Raw genomic sequence first — 22932 nt, 5'->3', positions numbered from 1 at the left:
TTTTTCTTTTCAAAATTATATACTTTAAAATCATGGAAAGTTAAATTTAACAAATATGTTTAATTATTAACACTGTATAAATTAAGATATTCCTTGTTTTTGCATGTCTGTACATTAAAAAGGGAGCGGCAGATTTAATGTTAACAGAAGCCACTCATTATAAACAAAGAGAAATAAAGGGGCTGACTTTTGGGTTAACTAATCTTAACTTAAACAGTTTAGGACAATAATGCCTATAATGATAATGATAATAATGTCTAATTTTTCCCCTTCTTCACAAAACACTTCAAACCAGACCTGAGACACCTTTCAGCTCAGGTTGAAAAGACTTATGTGACCATTTTGGGTTGAAGTCAACCTGCCACTGTTACACCACTGAGCCACAAAGTAAGGTCATGACAGCGCATTAATGACTAACATATGAAAGAGTAAAGGAGCTTTGCAGGTATGGTGTAGTAATGACACATCTGTGCCACCAGCCAGCCCCAAGATTTAGAATGGGGAAATGTCTGACACACATTTTATGCATAGTGCTATCACATCAATTCCGCTGAGTTATACCCCATGCCTACTATGGTTCTGTGATGTCGACTTCATTATGAAATCTTACATCTTTGCAAGAAGCTTAAAGAAGGACTCTTTTTGCCCATATTACAGAGCTGTTTTGTAAAAGAGGATCATGGATTTGTGGCTTCACTAATTTCTTCTCGTATTTCCTCCCTCAATTTTCACACTTACAGGTGGTGCAAACAATATGTTGCAGTAATAAACAGTTTTTAACATAATAGTCACAAATCTATTCATATTGATACTTTCTAACATCATTTTTTTTCTTACATGCTGTTAACTTTATTAGTAAATCAGTAACAGATTTGCTATGCTTATCGCTGAAAGTGACCCTAATTTAATAGTGATTCAACTTTAAGAATATTTTCTCATCGGGCCCTACTGACAATAACCTACATATATTACTTTAAACCAATCCCACAAAGTTATAACCACTCAGTGAAGAGTGAATGCAGCAGCCCATGATTGTCAAAGTCATATTTTGGTCAGGCAGTCATATTGGTACAAACAGATTAGAGGAAATTTGAACAGTTAAGCCTACGAAGTGTTACCTGTAATTGTAAGGTGGAGTTTTTATTTATTTATTTTTTTACATGAAGCTTTTACAACATCCAATACTCACCTTATGGAATGGACCCAAAGGAGAGGAAATCAGTTGTCTGTTATTGATTGTACAACAATGAGAGCAAACTGTCAAGAGAAAATACTTCAGATCTTCACTTTTCTTCACAGTTTTAAGTGCAATATGAATGATATGGGTTTAAATTAACAGTCTACATGATGCGATTTGTAGGCTACTGAAAAGACTGAATTCAGAAGTGAAGGCACACATCAGAAATGTAATATTCATAAAGCTTACATTTGAAGCAGTGTGCAGCAAAGAATCACCAACTTAAAACTTATTGAAAGTTAGAAATGGATTCCCAGGGTGTTCTTTAAACCATCATGCATCAAATTAGATTTAACCCTATAACTTCTTTAGTCCCAAAGTCAGTCAGATTGAATTCAATCTCTGCATGCTGCCAGGAAAAAGATATTGAAGATATTTGAAAATGAATATAAAAAGATGCCTTGTTGCCTTAAAACCACAGAACTGTGGTTTGTAGTTTTACATCTTGCAGCTGGATCAATGTGGAGCCAATTGGGATTATGCTTGTTTTAAAATATACATATTACTCTAATTTGTAGTAACCTGTAGGACATACATTTAAACAATGTTGCTTCCTAAAGAAAAATATTTGATAATTATGATGAATATATAGAAATCAATATGACTATTAAAAAAACAAAACCTTTTTTTCTTTTCTCGTCTTTGTGTAAGACTTGATGCAATACTGTTTTTTCTCCAATTCCTTTGTTAGTTGACAGCCAGCCGTGCTCAAAGACAGTCAAGCGTCAGCTCATGAAACAAACATTTAGCAAGAATACAACAGCAAAGCTGCCAGTTGATGTGCACCCGTTCAAATCCATCCCGTCATGTAAATAACTTGTTTCAGTGTGCTTTCAATTAAAGCGGAGGACGAAGTGCCATTGCTGCATTTGATGGATGAGCTTAGATATTGGAGTGTACCGTTGGATGACAAAACGTTCCTGCACTCCACCTCAACTCCTCTTTCCTATTGATTCTCCTGGTGGTTATTCATCAGGGCGGTGGCCACTGTCAGATCAGCTGCTTCTTCTTCTCACAAAACACATTTTCCACAGTTATTGATAAAGCTATTTGACCTTTTATTCAAATGTCTGTTTGTGTATGTGTCTGTGTAACATGCACACATCTGTGTTTTCTTTTTCTCTGTTCATGCCAGAGGCTTGCAGATCACTGCAGTTACATGAATAAAGTCAGGCTGTTTTGATTAACGCCAAATGAGTAGGTCTATTCTTTGCAGATGTCTGTTTCAGCAGTACCGAGCCTTGCTTTCACACAACAAAAATAAACCCTGAACCTGTTTTACAGTTTGCCAAGGGAAAAGTCTCATATACAACACGTAGAGTCTGCACACACATATGTCTGTATTCATATACATCAGTGGTCTCCCACATACTGTGACTTGCATACCTTCATACATACTTTTTCACTGTTTTGAAAATATTCTGGTCTTTTGTCAAGGTGTGGACAGGCTGTCTCGACTGCAAGTAAAATAGTAAATGTGCCTTGAGTTAGTGAAACTGAAAATGAAAACTACTTTGGTTGTACAGTTGCTGAGAAAGAAAGAAAATTTTGGAATTTCTCTGCTTTCAGTAATTTTAGAGAACATTTTTATTCAAAGTAAAATATATAAGATCATCAAATGATCTGCTGAGGTAAGCTATCTAAAAATGACCAAATTCAGGCATATTAAATTTGTATGACATAAAAAAAGCATCAAACAGCATCAAACTACTTTTTATGTGGAAAAAATAATACAGACGATAAAGCTACTAATAACATTTATGATACTTGTGGTTTCAAAAGTGGAAGTAAGCTTTCTATTGATCGAAAACAACATAAAAGCAGAAAAATGGCAACAAACTACAAAACCAGTAATGTTTTAAAACTGTTAAAGTTTCAGTGTTTGAAGTTTATTTGGATAAAAAAGAGAGAAATTTCTGATGCATGAGCCAGTTACTCTGTACACACTTCAGAATAAAGTTCTACAATTATAATATAAAGTGCACAGTGTTTCAATGTTTAATATCTTATAGAATCATTGGGACATAAAGTACACATTAAAAGGAAATCATGTTTTCATTTGTCAGAAAGAAAAAGTTTTTAAATGTAGCACTTTTTGATTTGGAAAACTGGCAAACGATTTAAACCTTTGACATTATAATGAGCAAAATCTCTGTTTTGGACTGAACTGAATTGCATGTAATTTGATTTGGACCTCTTACTTGTACCTGAAACGACCTTTGTTGTAAACTGGTGCTGTATAAATAACCTGAAATGAACAGGTTTGTATAGAATTGTAGAGTGAATAAGACGCTGTTGATCAGTCATGAAAATTATTAGATTAATCCTGTGACATTTTTCAAATTATATCCATTTCAAAAACCATTGCAGAATATTTTGTTTTTAGTAAAGCAGCAAGGAGAGTTTAACATTTACTCACCAAAACTGTATTATTGTTTTTTCATGGTGGCAAGATGTTGATATTTAAGCAGAAGGTCTCCAAGGTCAACAATCTTTTCTGTCAAGGTTTTACGCACTCATGTAGATGTATAATTCTGCAAAACTGTCTGTATTTCCATTAACTTATTTTAAAGATTTTTCAAACATGAACTTGTTAATTAAGCTGAATGCATTGTTGATTGACATGATTTTACTTTATACTTCTCTCTTCAATATAGGATAAAACCACAAAAATAGAACAATAAAAACAAATCAAAAGCAAGACTTTTTTTTGCAATGTTTTTATTTAAACGACTCAGAGCAGCTTTTATATGGTGTATGATTTTGAACCCTCTTTAGATTGAAGCACAATACCTTTATCCTACAAATTTCTTGCTTATGTCTTTTCCTTTCCATCAATAATTAAGACTGGATCTTGGAATGGAAAAAGTAATTTCCCTTGAAAGAACTGGATAGAATTGACATAAACCCTGTCCCTAAAAACACAGCCCAAGAGGTATCTAAAAGCTCAGTAGGTGCCAATAAAACTGGAAAAAACAAAATCTTTCTAGCAAAATACAACAACAAAAACAAGTACAACCCATTGATGTGGAGAAGTGAAAAACAAGAGAGACTTAAGGTGATTCTCATCTTCCACTCCAAAGCTTGGGCACTCCCCAAAAAAGTGGGAATGTAATTTCCCAGACTAGGAACATAAGCCAAGAGTAATCTGGCCTGTAATACTTCCTAGTCCTTAAATAAAAGCCCTCCATTTTAAGTCTTCAACCTCGTTTTTTTTCCCCCCTCCCTTCCCCAACTTTAATAGGATTTGGTAGAAAATGGCTTTGTGAATCGCTCCTCTTCGTCTTGCTCAAGGAAGAGCAAGCTATTCTCATTGAGAAGTGCTTAATTGCTTTAAATGACTGATGATACATCTAAGGAGAAGGGCCTTGAGGTAGGGGCCACAACCAAACACACAATGGATGGTACTTCTGGATGATGTGAAGAGGTGTACAGTGTATATATGTGTACATTTTCTTTTTTGTTTGTGTATGTGCATAGGTTGGTAACAAAGACAAGGCCCTTCTCCATGAGGCTTATAAGAGTGTGTATGCTGTACAAAGATGTATGTTTACATACATCATCTTAGTTGGATTTGTGTTTGAGTGTGTATACACTTGCACATGCGTGTGTATGTGTGTGTGTGTGTGTAAGAGGGTCGCCAGGCAGTGTTCGTCCTATCGACACCCCAGTAACAGACTAAATTAAAGCTGTGATGAATTGTGGCTGTCATGGCAGGAGAGAGGGGAGACTCTGCACTGTATTCCACCTCTGATTAGGTGGGAATAGAAAGATACAGAATATCATTATCAATATGTAGCACTATATTTTCATTAGATTTTTTTTTCTTCTGCTGTGGACAGCTTGATAGCAGGATGATTTTTCATTTCAAAATCAGATTAAATATCTTCATGGGTGTCAGAAAGAGAAATTTAGTTAAAATTTTTGGTGTGTTTTGGACAGTGATGGGAACAATAATGTTCTCAAATGTAAAAGTCTCTGATTAATGAGGTTGTACAAATTTCCTTAAAAAACAAAACAAAGCAAAACAAAAAACTACTTGGAAAAAAAGCAAGAAAATGTGTAACTTATGCAATTAAATTGTAAAATGTAGAAATTCTTAAAGCTCTTTCATCGTTGCATAAACCTCTGGGCCATCGAAGAGGCAGAAGCTTTTGGCTGTTTACTAAAAGCAGATCCAGGGATTGAGGGCTATTCCATGTTTGTGCTCTCTGAGCTTTGAAAGTGGCAACCTTTGGGTGCACCACAAGGCTCTGTCAGTATGTCAGCTGAAATGGTACACCTTGAGGAAGCAACATGATGCATTAAAATACAAATTTAGCAAAGGAAACTAAGTAAGACTTATTGCATTTTCGGTGCTAATAAGACAGCGGTGGTTCTTTGAGGTTTAAACCAACATATAACACAAACAAGCGATATGTGCCTGAAAACAGGATGTTTTGTAAAAATAAAACAAAAAAAAAAACAAAGCAAATAAAAAACTATTAACAGGGTTACTACACAGGAAGGTAACCAATCATTTTATGTCATTTTATGAACAATATTACAATGTCCTTGCTAGAAATACAAGAAAGAAAAAAAAACACAAATAAATAAAAAATGTATTTTTTGCAGTCCATTTTTATTGCCTTCCGCCAAAAAATGAAGGCAAAAAATGTTTTTCCCGTGTGTGCCTGTAGGTGTGCATGTGTGCTTGTCTGTTACCAAAATATCTCTTGAACCACTGGGGAAATTTTAATGAAACGTACAGAAAGTAACCAGTGGGTGTACATTTATAAGTGATTCAACTTTGGACCCAACCCAATTCAAGATGGCTGCCACAACCACCTGTCCCTGAAAGACACAAAAATAGTTTTATCTCATGGGATTATTATAGATATTGACCTTAAATTTGTTGTGGCTGTAGTTGAGAATGATTCCCAACACAGATCTTGCGCACTCTGTTAGTGCTCAGAATATGTGTTTAAAATGTCCCTATTAAATATCTGAAGTCAACTCTGTCCGTTAGCAAAATACCTTGTGAAGTAATGGATGGATTTTGGTGAACCTTTCAGTGAATAATGGATTTAAGGATATATCTCTGCAACTGATTAACCTTTGGAGCAAACTCAATTCAAGATGGCTGCCACAGCAAACTGAGCTTGAAAAGAACAAAAATGGCTATAATGCAGTCACTTTGACAAATACTGATATAAAATTTGATCTGATAGTAGTAGTCATTCTTGAACCTCTTAGCGTGACATTTTACAATATCATATGAGATTGTACATAATGTCATGTTCAAGCCCAAACACAGCTGCAACTCCATCATTTCTCAACATAAAATGGTCTTAGTCTAAAACTCTGGCATGAAGGTATGCATGAGATATGCTTTTCTTCAAAGAATAGTAGGCCTTTAATTTGGTAATCGTTTGTAACTCATCATAGTTGCTCTACAGCAGCACTCAAAGCACATAGCTCCATTTTGAGAAACAACTCTGAGAGAAAGAGCAAACAAAATAATAAACATCCAGAGTTTGAGATTTTCCGTAAATGCGTGTTTCTTTAGAATTGTCTGCTTTGCTCAAACAGAAATACAAATTTGTGTGTCTTTGTCCAACGCGTTTGCCACCATGGCAGAAGTGGTGACCTTTAATTTGCACACTCAAAAGATGAATTGACCTTCTCTAAATCTTTATTACTGAGTAGCTGATCCTGTTGCCATTTATTATTCAGGTAAATATTTGTGTAAGGAATTGGAAGACGAAATGTCTTGGTGTTTTTGTTGTAGATTGGTTTATGGATGTTATTTATTGGCTGAGGAGGCATCAAAAGTGTTTTTTTTTCTCTTTGCATGAATGTATGTTTTCAAAGCATAAAACGCTAACAAAGGTTAAATACAAACACTTCATGTCTAGTGGTCATGTTTTTAGAATTCAGCAAGTCGACATATTGTCATAAATTGTAGCTGTTTGAAGACAGTCACAAATTTACTGACACAACTGATACCGGAGATACTCTTAAATAATTATTTCTATAATTTAAGTTTTTCTTAATAGACAAACTAAAACAAAGCCACATTGAACAGGTATCTTAAAAATAAACAATAGTTAACTTTTATCTTTTTTGTGTTTATGTTTCTGCTTCTTGGCAGAGCTTCCCACATTATGTTTAAACCATGTGATACTGAAAATCTCAATAGAAAAAAATAAAACAGAAAACTATTTTAGGTGACCCAACCCCAGATACTCAGTGGTTAGGGGGATACACATATATCCTCCCATGGTGGTGGGCTGTGTATGTGTATATACTGTTTTATCAGTGACCCATATCCTGTTTACCTGATAGAGGCAAAAGCTCAGTGTCGAAACTCCTTAAAAGTCAAAGCCAAAGAACTAGGGGGCTTGGAGGAGCGCATCCAAACGTATACCACATGTTATCACACACACACACTCACACACACACACTCTACCACCCGCAGGGCGCCATGGTTACCTTGGAACTTTAACGTGGACCAGCTGGTGTACTTGGGTTGTGAAATTGCATTGCACTCACACACACATGTGCACACACACACACATTTGCAGAGGATCAAAGGGAGTTGGAGCCCTGCACAGCAGCCTTTCTGCTCCTGCCCTTGGCTAAATGGACGACCAAACATTCCAGGCCGTCGAGCCCAGTAATATCTGGCCTGCAGCCTAATGAAGATCGACTGTGTTTATAATTCTCATGTTTGCTCTGATCACTAACATAATCCTTTCTATACACAAAACATGGGGATAGAAAACACTCTTTGTTTCTTCAGATTAAGTCAAAACGCAGAAGAAGCAAAGAAGAATGAGAAAAGTACCTTCAGATGAAATACAAACCCCGTTTCAGTAGACTTTGCAGCTCTTTGCATTTTCACACAGGGCATCACATGATCTCAAACAAAAGAGAAGGCACCAAGGGATGTTTTTCTGCCTGCTTGAGACTTTGACACCTGCCTCGCCTCAGCAAATTGGAATGGCTCACTCTCAAATGAGATTTCTTCTTGCTGCAAGGGGAGAGAAAAAAAGGTCACCCATTACAACTATTCTACATGATTCACAGAGTTATCACATCTCTGCTCGCCTACCTTCCCTTTAATTAGCTTCTGGGACCTTGGCAAAGTGTATGTGCATGTCTGTGTGTATGCTTGCCTGCATGTCTGTCTGACACAGAGTACACAAAGGATTTTTTTTATTTTTTATGTATTTATTTTTTTTCTTTCTCTCACAACATCTTTGTTTACACCAAAATTAAAATCCCATGTTGCTTCTTATGAAGAGAGACTATTTCTTTGACAAGAAATCTTTTGACCCATGAAATCTGCTCTAATTTAGCCTGCGCTGCAAATCAAAGATTAATGTTATCACTAAGATGCATGCTAGACTGAATATGATGTGAAAGTGGTTATATGCAAAAAATGATTTTATCATTTTAGCATACTTGTTTAGTCATTGTATAGCAGTTGTAACACTTGATGTGTTTGTTTTGTCCTTGTTGCTGATACCATGAGTCCATTATTCTCTTGTACTTATTAATGTTTGACAGTATTTGGCCAGTGTCATGAAACGACTCACACTGACATCTTCAAAACCTTTTACAAATCGTCTTTGCATAAACTCTCACAGTAGCAACAAATGGAGTCAAGTTTCAGATGTGATGAATGTTTAATCATTAAATGTCTTCCGTTACAATAAATGTCAGTCAGGGCTCTAGCAGTAACAAGAGTATTTGTTGAAAAATAACCAAAACTGTGTGATTCAAGTAAGGAATACAGAATCCCTCTCTGGGCAGTTAGCTTTTATACTGAGAACATGGAGCCCAGGTGATCCCAATACACATAAACCAGCCACACTCACTAGGCATCTGAAAATACAGAACTCGGACACCTAGCTGGTAATAAAGGGCAGGGTCATCCCGCCTTAAAAACAAGCTTTTAGCCAAAATGTCAAAATTGCTCAACCTAGAGTTAAAGTTTTAAGTCGATTAGGTGAACAGTTGTTAAGGATAGAGAACAAAATGCCCAAAAAACAAAATCTTTCTCCGTTTATTATTTTAATACAAAAGTTTTACTATTACAGACATTACCAAAACTTGTCACGTTTGCTGCCATTGAAAATGATTACTAAACCACAAACTCAAAGGAAACACCTTGACACAAATTTATCATGAGACCCATGCGTGTTTGAAATCCTGCTTCTGGAGTGGCTGCTAATATACTGACTACCTTAGCATTGATTGGTGAAAGTTAATATGAGTATAGGCTAGAACAGCTATCAAACTGAATGTGTCTTTAAACAGGATAAATTCCTGACTTGAATGCCAGGAATCTGTCCATCTGTATTCTATCTTTCACAGTCCTTTACACTACTGTAATTCTTCTTTTTTTTTTAAATGATTGCATACATGCACGTAAACAAACTGTCTTTGGTTTTCTGAACTGCCACTTCACACACGTACTCACACACATGCTCAAAAGCTTAGTGCATCAATACCAAAAGGGTTTAATCAACTCTCGAAGGAAGACATCATTGCATTTAGAATCAAACCTATGGAATCAATATTTGTGTTACACTTAAAATGACAAAGTGCTTAGGTGGTGCTCATGCAGGCACACTGCCCCAGGGTAAGGTTTGGACTATAGATTGATGTCTATGGTTGTGATTTTGGTTATGTAGATGGATAAACTCTGGTAAATCCAAACCTCATGAGCATTGACATTTTCAGCAATGAAATATCTGAAACCCAAGAAACAGAAACAAAGCAGTGACTACAATAAACTACCATTAAATAACCCACTGCAGTTATAAGCCGGGCTTTCTGCTGCATGTCAGATGCAATAAAATCACTAATGATGCAATCAATCTTTTGTTCCTGCTGATATTATGGTTTAGATTTTAATTACTTTACACTAGTTCATAATATTAAAGCTAACCTGAAAAAGTTAATCTAAAAGCTATCATGACAGCCTGCCGAGGACAGCAAATTTGATAAAATTAAAGGAAGGCAAGTGCAGAGCGAATATAACCACAAAGCACTAATTTACATTGAGAAATTAAATAAAATGCAGTTCCTAATTAAATGTGTAAGCTAGTGACACAGATTAAAAATAACCATTGCAAATATGCTTATTTTGCTACGTTAATCTTAGCCTTTTCATTACTATGATCAATAAACTCTCAGTCATTTCAGTCTAGTTTGGTTTATTCTTTTATTTACTTACAAACTTTAGGAACTATTTGCTATCAAAAGTACTGTGCAAATATATTAGAAGTGGAATGCAAAAAAAAACCCTGGCCTGCTTATCAACACAGCTGCTCCCACAATCAAGCAAAAGATCTTAAGAATCTCAAGAACCCTCACCTAATTTTAGATAATTCCTGCAAAGCACATTTTTCCTCTGTATTTTTCTCAGACTTTGCTAATCAAATAATAAACATTTGGAATCCTAGTGTTTTTAAGTCAACATCAGAGGACCTTCATTTTCAGTCAATATCATCTTAAGTGAAGGAGTAGTTTGAAAGCGAACTACAGAATCCGGCTAAATGTGAATTTTCATTTCTCCCACATGGTTGGTAATTACAGCTGCACTCCCCTGTCCTCATTCTCTCAAACTGCCTTTGCCCACAGTGAGCACAAATGTAAGTATGTACAAGACAAAGAGAGTGGGAGAGAGAACAAGCCTTATGTATTATTTTAGTCACGCTGGCCACGTCTGAAAACATTTCACAGGCAGTGCAAGGGAAATGTAAATCTGAGTTTGCTGAATCTAGTGCCGCACACACACATGCCCACGCAAAGAAGAAGAAAAAAAGCCTAATCTTCCCGTTCCCCCCTATATACACACATAATGTATTAAAATGGAAAACAGCTCACACTGGCCCCAGCACTGAAGGGGGCCTCTAATATTTGTTTTTCCCTCCCATGTAGTGTCCTCATTGCCAATGACCAAATTTATAATAATCTCTGGCTCAGAGTCCAGCGTTGCTTTCAGAATCCATAATCACCCCCACTATGGTTACTTCAGTCTGGTCATGGCCAGCTACAGGCTTACTTCTTTGCTTCTGTGATACTGCAGCTCGTCCCAGAGCCAGTAATCTGCCTGTAGGTTGGGTTGTTTTTTTGTTTTTTGTTTTTTTTGGGATTATTTTTTTACATATTGTCTGTATTTACAAGGACAACTGCAACGAACAGCCACATTCAAAAATAAGACTCATTATTAAATTTGACCACAGAAAACACCCACGTGACAAAGTTGACAGTTTAGATACAGCAGTGATTTGTCTTGGTTTGCGCCATTTTCTCCATTTTTTTAACCTTTTTATAGGTTGAATATAGTAGCCATAATTTAAACAGTCATGCATCTGAGTTGTACAGCATAGTTCCTAGAATTTATAACCAAGCACAGAAACAATATAGACCCCAAAACTTGAATACATGAATACTAGGGATATGAAGATTACCCAATTCCTACCTGCTCAGACATGCTCATGTGCAATGACTACATCATGTACTGATGCAGTTTTGCAATTAAATCTAGATGCATCTGTTTATTAAGTCTCTGTACCAATAAAATCTGATCCGTTTGTGTAGGTTTGTTTCCACATACAGGCATCCATTATATTAAAAAACTCCTATAAAAACAAAACGACAGCTGTTCTGTCTACACTTCCTGCTATTTTAACAGTATTGTTTTCTCTTTAAGACACTTACAGTTTAGGAGGAGACCTGCAGCACTGGTGTAAACAGCAACAAACACTGGCTTAAACTAATTTTCCAGGGACCAAAACAGGTCGATGTTTTTTCCTTTATAGTGTAGAATATACATTTTGCTGCTCACTGCTAGTTACAGTTAAAGCATTAAACACATCTGCAGCTGGCATCTTTATTAATTTTGAACTAAGTCTATTTTTGTGCATTTATACATTGTGAGACAAGGTTTTTGAAAGTGTTTTGCACTTTTAAAACAAGACCTGTTCATGAGCAGCTATTTTTTTTACTAGACGGTAAGTAATTAGTCTCAATAGCAGATATAGGACCAGTCCTATGTATAATCATATTGTGATTAAAGACTCAGTTGCATCATAATTTGGGGCTGAGTGATATTGTCTTGTCAATTTTTGTTGTCCATTTATCTTTAAAAAATTATATCGTTGACAGTGTATCAAGATACTGTATCGCCTATAGACCAGAGATGCACAGTCCCAATGAACATGCTGTTTGCTTTCAAATAAAGTCTAAATCTTAAATTGTGAATAAACATTTCATTTCTTTTATGTAAAAGCTCAATACTCAGTTTGTTGACTCTGACCATTAAGTTTCATGACTGTTTGTTCCACTGCTGTGTCACATTTTGTCAATACAACAGAGTTGACTAAATCTGTAAGGATGGCTGCAAATTGTAATGCTGGACACTTTTTCATTAAACATTACTTAAGAAAATAGGTGGTGGCGTCAAAGACACTAAATCATTATTGACTTAGTTTGCCACAGTCTTCAATGCTGTTCATTTACTGTTTTACATTAAAAGCATCTCTTGGAAAGATAGAAAATCATTAATAAATATCATTGCATCTAAACCTACAGGAAATGCTGCTTTTATGTGAATCACTTGGTCTTGTCCTTTGTAAAATGATTTGAATATATATATATATTCTTTACTGATCAGTTGTAAATGTTCGAGGGAAGCAGTAATTTGCACCGTTCTGTTTTTGTCCCTTTAGAAAATTACATTCTGTTCACTCTCTCTCACTTTTCTCTCTCTCTCTCTCTCTTCTTTCAAAGCAAAATAGTTTTATTGCATCTTATTGTTTATTACTTTGTCTGTTATTGTTGATTCATTAGAATTGTCTGGATTGTTGGAACATAACCTTTGGATAAACTTTTATTTGCAAAAATAAGTATTTTCACTTAAGTATTTGTACTTTCAATGCATACTTGTGGTAAGATAGCAAAAAAAAATCACATTCTTGTTAAACATGCTCCTGCCTCAAAACAAATTGCCTTCGTTTTTCGTTGCTTAGGATACACTTCAATGCCTAAGGTGTGCTAAAGGTGTTATTTAAAATTTCTGAGATACAGTTCTTCTGGAAAATTGAATTTTCCAAACCACATAATTGTGTGCCAATTTTCTTCATTTTGTAGTTCTCAAAGAAACACTCTTAATGATGTGGAAGGAACAGAAACTTTTTTTCTTCCCCTGACGCATTTTAAATACTTCTGGAATAATTTATTTAGCTATAGTCTCTCTGTGATAAGTCCTTTTGGAATATTTATGTTGTTCCTTACAGTAAATAAAAAAAGTCTTTAGCATCTGTATAATGGTAAAATATTTCACTGACTGTAATTTTTATACTTCTAAAAGCCATACATGTCTATTTTTTTTCTGACTGATCAAGGCAAATAAAGAAAGAAAAAAAGATTATTAGACCAGTCCTAATATGCTTTACCACTAAATACCACGAAGAAGTACAAAACCCTTTGGGGAGAGGGGTTAGTTGTCTTCAGGATAAATTTTGTTGCTTTACAATAACTTTTATTTTATTAAAATAAACTTTAGACCAAATTCTGTCATGGAATTTTTTAACAGAAATAATGAGAAATGAAAAATGCCATTCAACCTTTTACTTTATCACCTGCCGTCTTCTCTGCCTTTTTGTTAAACATCAATTTTTCCTTGGTGCAAAATTGCATCACTAAATTAGTTTTTCAACAGGCAGACAAATTTCCTCCCACACTGACACAGCAATGCAATAAACACATTCCCCTTTGCCATGCATGCACATATACATATGGAGCACTTACACATATGACCGGTCTTGATTAATCAATTGGCTAAAACAAATTTTTACCTCCCATCTCCTCCAGGGGTGTTACCTCAGGCAGGGTGCTCCATACATAAATCATAAATCAGACCAATCTGGTGATTGCACAAGAAATACCCCCTGCCTCTGTTGGGTCTAATGTTACATCCTGCACCCGATATGCATAATAGCAATAATGATAATAATAATATGCATGTCAAGCCCAGCTCATAAATATCAGGCACAGACTCAGCTGAGACGGGTATTCATATACATAAAGAACAACCTTTTCACACAAGGGGCAAATGAGTGCCCTCCTTGTGTTTGTGTGCACATTTTTGGTGAGGAATAACCCCTTGAGTACATATTTTGGTTGTTTGTTTTTATCATTGTTCCAGCATGTCCATTCTTTATGCATGAATGATGACTTTAAGTGTTCCTTACATCACCTTACTATGCATATAAAAGAGTCCACTGGTTTAATATCCTCATTTATTCACCTACCCTGGTGAAAGACCATTATTGTAATAGCGTCATACTTTCCATCTTATACACATGCATTTACCAAACAACGAATTATGGTAACTCTGAGTGTCAAAATCTTTTTCAAGCACTTACAAGTGTGTTTTATACATTGTAATTACAGATAAACCTTTTTTTATTTGTTTCTATAGTAAACTTAAATCAAATTACTTACATTTTTATGCAAATAACCATGAACTTTTTTGTTGTTAATACTAGGTTTTGTGTGTTAGAATAAGAATGTGTCTGTACTTGTTGGTAGCTGCAGCAGAGTGAGTGTGTAGGTTGGGGGGTGTTGCAGTTTCATCTTATTAATTCAAGGACGGTTCCTAATCATGCAGAGTGAATATACAGAGATATTACAGGAACATATGCATTAACCTCTTGAATATTTACATCAGGGCAACACACACAGGAACAAGTGCACGCACTGCAACTGCACACAAGCAATTTGTAATATTGAATAGCTGACACAGTGAAATTTTAAAATCTATTAATAGTGTCACAGCACAGTGATGCAAGGTAGTGGAGGTATTGATAAACCCAGTGTTGCTTGCCACCTGTTCCCCTTAATTTTAGCCCATGTGACTTGGAGCAAACAACAGATCCAAGGCCACTGCTGATGACATCATAGCAGCCATGAGGGGTGGGGGTTAGGATTTCTTTAAAAAAAAGGGAGCTGTTTCTTGTGTGGGGCATTACCGTATCACAACACAAAAATATTTTACTTTTACATTAAAAACAGACCAACAAAAATTACACAAGAATATTGTTTTATTGTTTTAGCACAAAGATGACATAAATATACAATAATATTAGTGTTACTTGAAAATGTATATAAAGTTCAGTCAAAAAATAAACATTGCAAAGTGCAACTTTTAATTATTTTTCAGCTTTCACACAACACAAACATATACAGTAATGGAAGACACATTTTAATGCCCTAATGCACACAAATTCAGAATTCTTCTAAGTCCATGACTAAAAGTTATTGTTACCCTGTTTCACAAAACAAAAATAAAATACAATAAACAAAGTTTAATTTATTACTGCATTGTCAACAGTTCGTAATCCTAATCAGCAAGCTAATACAGTTGAGATACTATACCTGAGGATGCAATTCCCACAGTAGGCAATTACGGCAAAACACCCAAGATCAACATCCCATCACACATTTGCACACCATCCATATAATTTTTGTTCCTCCAATTAGAATTTTTTTAATATCCTGCTCGTCGTTAATGGAGATTAATGGTCGATCTCCATGGTGAATTCCAATGTCATCTATTATCATTCCAGCCTTGGTCGCAGTCCGCTCTAATTACATCCTCAAAATGCCCTCTGCTTCACAACCCCCAGCATCCTAAGATCAATCAATAATTTTAATTTTCGGATGACTCCCCCCCCCCCCACCCCCAAAACCCATTCCAGTTCCTACATTCGTCCTGTGCTATTGCTCCTTTCGTCTTTCTGCGTATGTTGATCTGTTTCCAAAGAAAATCAAATGTCGTAGTATAAAGCCTGATGGGGGATTAATTACCCATCTCGTCTACAGCTCCCTTTGATTCCTTCGTTTGTTCGTTCGTTGGGTCGCTCGTTTCTCTTGTTTCTCTCTTGTGTCTGCTGTCGTTCCTCTCTCGCACTCGCTCTGTCTGGTGCTTGGGGGGCGCTTTCCTCTCTTTTCCCCCTTCTTGCAATGTAATTAGCATGCAGATATGCATCGCCTGATTCGCAAGTCAAATCGCCTTGCCATTTCCCCCACCACCACCCTCTCTTTCCATCTCTACTCGATTTGGGGACTCTGATTGTTCATATTCAAATAGATTGTCTGTCTGATTTGGATGACAAGTACCCTCCCCCTTCTCTTTTTCACCCAGTTGAACTAAGACACATATAATAACACACAATGTACAATATTTCCTCTTATCTGCTGATGACTGGAGTTTTTCCTGGACTTCTTCTACATCCTGCTCTGCCCCTTATCATGCAAAATATGTAAAACCTTTTGAATTAAACACACATCTAATTCTGTGGTCATTTCAAAACACTTTGTGTGGTGTTCAAATTGTCTAACCACCTTTTTCCTTGAAAAAGTTTGCTTTTAGATTACCACCACAGCTGACTTTATGTGATTTCTTTTCGTTATGAAAACCCACTTTGCTGGCATACATGCACACACAGTGTGTGTTTTGTCCTACACAAGTTTATTGCTCTCCTTCCCTCCTTCCTTCCATCACATACACTGAACAAGTGCACTGGTGCAGGAAGATGTTTGCTCAGCATATTTCAAAATGAACATTATACTACTCTATCTAGCTTCCATTCATTTCCCTGTCATAAACTATCTGCAGCCAGCAGTTTTTATTCATGAACACCATGAAGAAAAAATTCCCCTAAAATTTAAATGCCATTATCAGGAAATAGATCAAAATTGGTTGTAGAATGTATTTTTTGATGACAATTAAAAATAAATAAATAAATCAGTATTTGACCATTGCCATGTTGCATAAAGTACTTTTAGCTTCTACTCACATTTTGGCTTTAGATTATCATGCATACACACATACATGAATGTAACACTTCATGAAAAAAAGTGATATTGAAACAATAAATCGTCATCATTGCTTAAAATGAAAGAGAAGTTAATTGGCGCAATTGACACAATATTTGTAAGTGGCAAAAATAAATTCAGTGATTTAGATGGAAAATTACGAGTCCAAAGATGTAATGCCAACACACAGTTATAGACATCAACAAGTGTCAGAACAGTGTTGGGGAAGGTATTTGTGCACAGTCATGTCTTGGTATTGTGGGCACCAGGCCAGCTTTTCAGTCTGTCTCATGTCTCCCCCTTTTTTCTGTCTTCTCCTCTTTCTCCAAGCCAATCTGCTCTACATTTGCCATTATTACGTGCCTGCTATTCATATGGCATATCAGAGGCAGGTGCCAGGCGCCCTTTACCCCTCTCTCTCCTCCTCCTCCTCACACCCCTCTCATCACGCCCCTGTTTCCGCGCCCACTTTGGCACAGAGATCTCTAAAGGGTCCAGGTGGCATCTTGCCCTGCTCTGTTCTTGGAGTCACAACAGAAGACAAAGAAACGCAACGAACATAACAACAACAAAAAAAGCCTTGAAAATGAGGATACACTTCCTTTCCAATCTTGTTTGAAGCATGCTGTGCTTCCTATGCCCATGGGCTACATGGTGGTGTTGTTGGTGGTGGTGGTGATGTTAAATTCCATCTCTCTTCTTCCTCTGGATGGTTGTAGCTATTTGAGATCAAAGAAGTAGACCATCTTCAAATCTTGGAACTTCCTGGGCTTTTGGGCTACTGACGGGACCCTGGTACGTTTCCTATGCCCACACACACACATTTACACACATAGAAATGCACGTAGATGCAGCAGAGTGCTTCTCTCAGAGCTCTCTGCCACCTCGTCTGCCTTCTGCCTCGGAAGAACTGGGAATACAATGGGATCTACTAGGAACTTTGACTCACATGCACACAGACACGCCCTGGATTTAATTTGCACATGCACTCAGCAGTCGTTTGAAGCTTCAGGAAAGTGAATAATCAATTGACTATTGATTTCTTGTAAGATTTTGTACATTTCAAAGGCAAAGACAAAGAGGGTAGCTTAAGGAGAGCCGCTGCAAGCAAGAGGAGCCGCAAATTAGCCAATAAACACAGACAGAGGACTAAACGAAGGTGAATGAACGAACCGCTCATCACTGAAATATGCGACAGTATTTTCTGATTTCGCTATTGTTTCTTCACCCTCCTCCAGATGAAGTAACACAGAGTGCAACAATGGTTTTCTATTCAGATGAAGAGATGGCGAATGGGCAAATAAGGGTTAAAAGCAAGAGCTGCAGGAGGAGATATAGTGACAGGAGGACATGGTAATTAGGGAGTCTGCAACACACACCTCATCATTATGGGGAGTATGCAAATTAACCGACTGGCTCTTTTCTCTTTGTCATGGATCAGAAGGCAAAAGCTGCAGAGAAGAATTAAGAGCTATTATTCTACCAAAGGAGCGGCGAGTGTATGCAAACGAGAGACGAAAAGAGGAGGAGAGTAAAAAACATTTTGCAACAACAGAGATATACATTGGACTTAACTGCAAAGAAGATTCCAGTAAAATCCCTTAAACAGACTCTACTATTCTTCACATTCTGGGAGATCTACATTTGCGCTGAAAATGGCAAGGAGAAAATGACAATCAGACAAGCACCTTTATTCCCTATTATGCCTTTCTGCGCATATTGATAGGCTGCTCTGTGGATGATAATTACCTTTTGGAATATCGAATCGCAAAATGAGCATAGGAATGAAGAAACAAGACGAAAGAGGGGGAAAAAAAGAAAAAAGCAGAGGTATGCAAAGGCGCTAATGATATTCAGAACGCTGACTGTGTGTCATCTGCATGATGACAACGGCCAATTATAAAGAACCATTCGTTCTCTGCCACAGATAAGTAGGAGAAAGAAGAATATGGCTGAAGAGGAGGGGTAAGCGAAAAGAAATTCCCCGTCGCTTTCTTCTTAATTCGCTGCTAATATTTGCAGAGTTGCGTCATGTGGATTTACAGTAATAATGCAAGGAATGGCAGTAATGATGCAAGTTGTAAAGAAAAAAAAAAAAAAAAACCTTTCCTCGTAACGTCCCTTAAGAGGAATAAAGGCCACAAAAGACGAGAATGTCCCTCCATGTAGGATTTATGGCTGCTCGGGTGGTATTCCATCGCCACGTTGCTCAACTTGGCTTTTGTTCTGATGGTGCCCGCTCCTGCACCAACCATCGCCCTGATGAGCCCAAAGAATATGTTGGAAAACACAAGCATATACACACGGCGGCATCATTCGCAGTGTCTCCCTCTCCACTCCCTCATCACGCTACAAAATGCCTCACCATCACCGTTTTGCATATTCGCATGCCGCTCCGCCTGCCACAAAGGACTAAACAGTGTTATGCAAAACAGTCTGGTATCCCCACTTACATAGCGATGAGATGCACAGTGTGAGAAAGTGGGGAACGAGGGGCGGGAGGTATAAGGGAGGTAAAACACGATGGGGGGTGATAGACGACAAGAAGATACAGTGAGGTGGGGGGATTGAGCCACAGGGGAGCTTGTTGGCACTGAAAAGGGGCACGTGTGCAGATACCACTCCTACTGCATGATGACAGAAAGAGGCGGGCGTGGGAAAAACAGCGAAAGGGAGGGGAGAGAAAAGAGATGGGAGGTGAGGGCATGTTGGCACTAAGAGGGGGCATGTATTGCCAGAGGAGGAGGGGCAACATGGGTGGGCGAGGTGTAGTGGGAGGTGCAGGGAAATGAGAGGTTAGATGGGGACATGGTAGGAGGTGGTACTAAATACAGTTTTAGTAGGAAGCGTTGCAGATTGATGGGCCACCTGCAAGAGGAAAGAATGACATACCATTAAAACTCAAGACACACAAAAATCCACCTTCTACACGCACACATCTTATCAGATCTCAGGGGAATATGACAGGGGGTGTGCCTGCCATGCCTGTGACGAAGCATGGTAACTTCTACATCAAATGTACGCTTCCACAGACCCACAAGGCTGCCAGTTGAGTGTGTGCAGCCATATGCACACATGGTTTTGCATACACAATTGTATCAGAAATCTTCATGAAGCAGTGCCATGTTCTTGGCATAAAGTCGAGAACATATGCAGGTTGTGGCTGATTTTTTGGGGGGGAATTTTACTGTTTGATTTTAAGGGTTATGATACCTTGAATGTTCAAGCTCATCACAGCCTGCATGGCGATGTGTCAAAAGAAATACACAAAAGTTGCATTTACTTGTTACATCTGTAGGGTATATTAGACTTTTTTGTGTGTAACTTTTTTTGTTTTGTTTTGTTTTAAAATCAGATATTTTCAAAAGTAAAAACCAATTTACTAATTGTGATAGTTTTATTTTTTTAATATATTGATTTTTTTTTCAATATTGATAAAAAGACTACTGAAGCTAAATGTAAAATTTTCTGTGTATTTATTAGCTTTATTTTATTATCCTCTGTTAAGATTTAATAAAAACATTCCTTTTTATCATTTCACCTTTTAGAATGTTTGTGTAATTACTGAAAAGTAAAGAACGTGTGTGAAACCAGAAACGCCTCCAAAGAAGGATTTTCTGCCCCAGAACAATGACCTATTGTGCCATAATGTCATCTGGATCTGCAACAAAACTTTCCTTCTTACTTTGCCTATGTTTTATCTCTTAACCAAGTCTCATCAAAGTTGGTGCAATACGTTGTGCTATTTTTTGCTGACAACAAACAGCCATGTATCTAGCTCTCATTCTGATAGAATAACAATACTTATTGTTAATTAATCAGTGTGGTATTTGTAAGGAATACAGAATAAAATATCTACAAAGTGTCTTTTTTGTGTGTGAGAACAAGTCATCTACATTATATGATACCTCTACACCAGTGGTGTCCAGTCCTGATCCTGGAGGGCGCTCTATCATGCGTGTTTTAGTTGTTTCTCTGCTTTGACACACCTGATTTGAATGACTAAGTGATTAACAAGTTTCTGCATAACTTGAAGACCCGCTGAAGAGCAGAGAAACAACTAAAACACGCAGGATAGTGGCCCTACAGGACCAGGATTGGACACCACTGCTCTACACCAAACAAGCCTCTTATTAGACTGAATCCTGATCTTGGTGACAACAATGCAAAACGGGTTTGACTCTAGTGAGGAGTTCACGTTCATTGTCTCAATGCCATCCAGTGACAAGTCAATTTGATTAATTTCACATTCTCATCTAGTTTAAGAGCGATAGTAGTTTCACATGTCCTTCTTCAGATGCAAGCCTATAGCTTTTAGCATTGCTAAGTGAATCATCAGTGGCACTATCAAATTACCCTCAACAGAGACCAAAGGTTACTCAAAGGCCTTTTAGTCATCCACGCTGGCATGCCAGCTAATTTACAGCAGACTCATTAGACCAGCATTAAACACAATTTCCTGCCGACAAATTTCATTTGGCAGAAAAATCATTACCATGGCAATAATAAACAAGCTTATATAGTAGTGGCTAATGGCAATTTGAGTAACCTAATGTTGTTAGAAACCCCCAGAAATAGCAACAGTGGCTCGAACGGCTATGATCAAAGTTCTGTTTAAGATGGATGTTGACATGATGTGTGTTAATACAACTTTGGAGTTTTTATTTCTTTCTGTTTTCTTTCAGTTTTTTTTTTTTTTTTTTTTTTTTTTTTTTTTTTTTTTTTTTTTTTGTTCTTAAGCTTTGTCTTGGGCCTGGACACTGACAGTGGAAATATAATGTTTCATAACTGTCAGTGCACATGGTTGTGTGTAGCCTGGGGTTACTGTGCTGAACAATAAACCATAATTTGATGGATGAGAAATTACAGCGGTCCATCTACTGTGCAGGGCCCTCACCCCGGGCAACGCAATACAGCTTCAGATGATGTGTCACATTTCTCTGACAAAAGGAGAAAAATGAAATTATGCCTTTATGCTTTGTTAATAATGTCTTCCTCTGTTTTGAAGGTAGCTTCTTTGTTTGTTTTATGTAAATATTCCAATACAACAGATAAATGTGAGGTTTCTAATTGGTGCTGCAGATTATTGATGGCCCTCTGTCCTTTAAAGCACCTTACATGACAGTATGAGACATGCTGGTAGAAATAATTGCTTTCAGTTCATGTGGTGCATATATTGGTAGGAACACCAATGATTCATATTTAACAGCCACTAAACACATCCCCCTCCTCTTTCCCCCATGTGGAGATCCACTGTTGATTGGAGATACATCATAGATCATACATCATCGGCAGCTAGTCCACCTCTGCAAGCTGACGCTTTTGCCATTAGCAAATATACATCTCTTGGAGTGTAGCATGGGTTTGCAATGGAGCAGGTTGGAAATTATGTGTTTTCTGTAACATTGTGGCTGAGAACTACTCAGACCAACCATTAGTACCCCCTGGAGCATGCTCCAGTGCTGTATCATTTGTGTCAAGCATACAGGACTGATTTGACTCAGTCCCATAGTGAGCGACTGACAGTTATGCAAACATAATAGTTGTGATCCTCTCGGAGTGCCTGAGTGTAAATTAGTGGGCAGCACTAACAGCACGCGTAAGATGGAATGTTTTAAGTGCTGGTATTAAAGTGGAAACGTACAGCAGTATGCTCGGGCAGTTTGTGGGGTGATGAGCAGCTATTTATCTCCCCTGTTGGGTAAACTGTTGCAGTGTGATTTCACCACTAGGGTCACTGTGAGGCTTGTGTTACTTTTATTGTGAACAAATCTTACAAGATAGAGATCCATTCTAATCTGCCTCAAGCAAAG

This window comes from Kryptolebias marmoratus, linkage group LG21 (genome assembly GCF_001649575.2).
Source record: "Kryptolebias marmoratus isolate JLee-2015 linkage group LG21, ASM164957v2, whole genome shotgun sequence".
Classification (NCBI taxonomy): Eukaryota; Metazoa; Chordata; class Actinopteri; order Cyprinodontiformes; family Rivulidae; genus Kryptolebias; species Kryptolebias marmoratus.
This window is presented reverse-complemented; position numbering follows the sequence as displayed.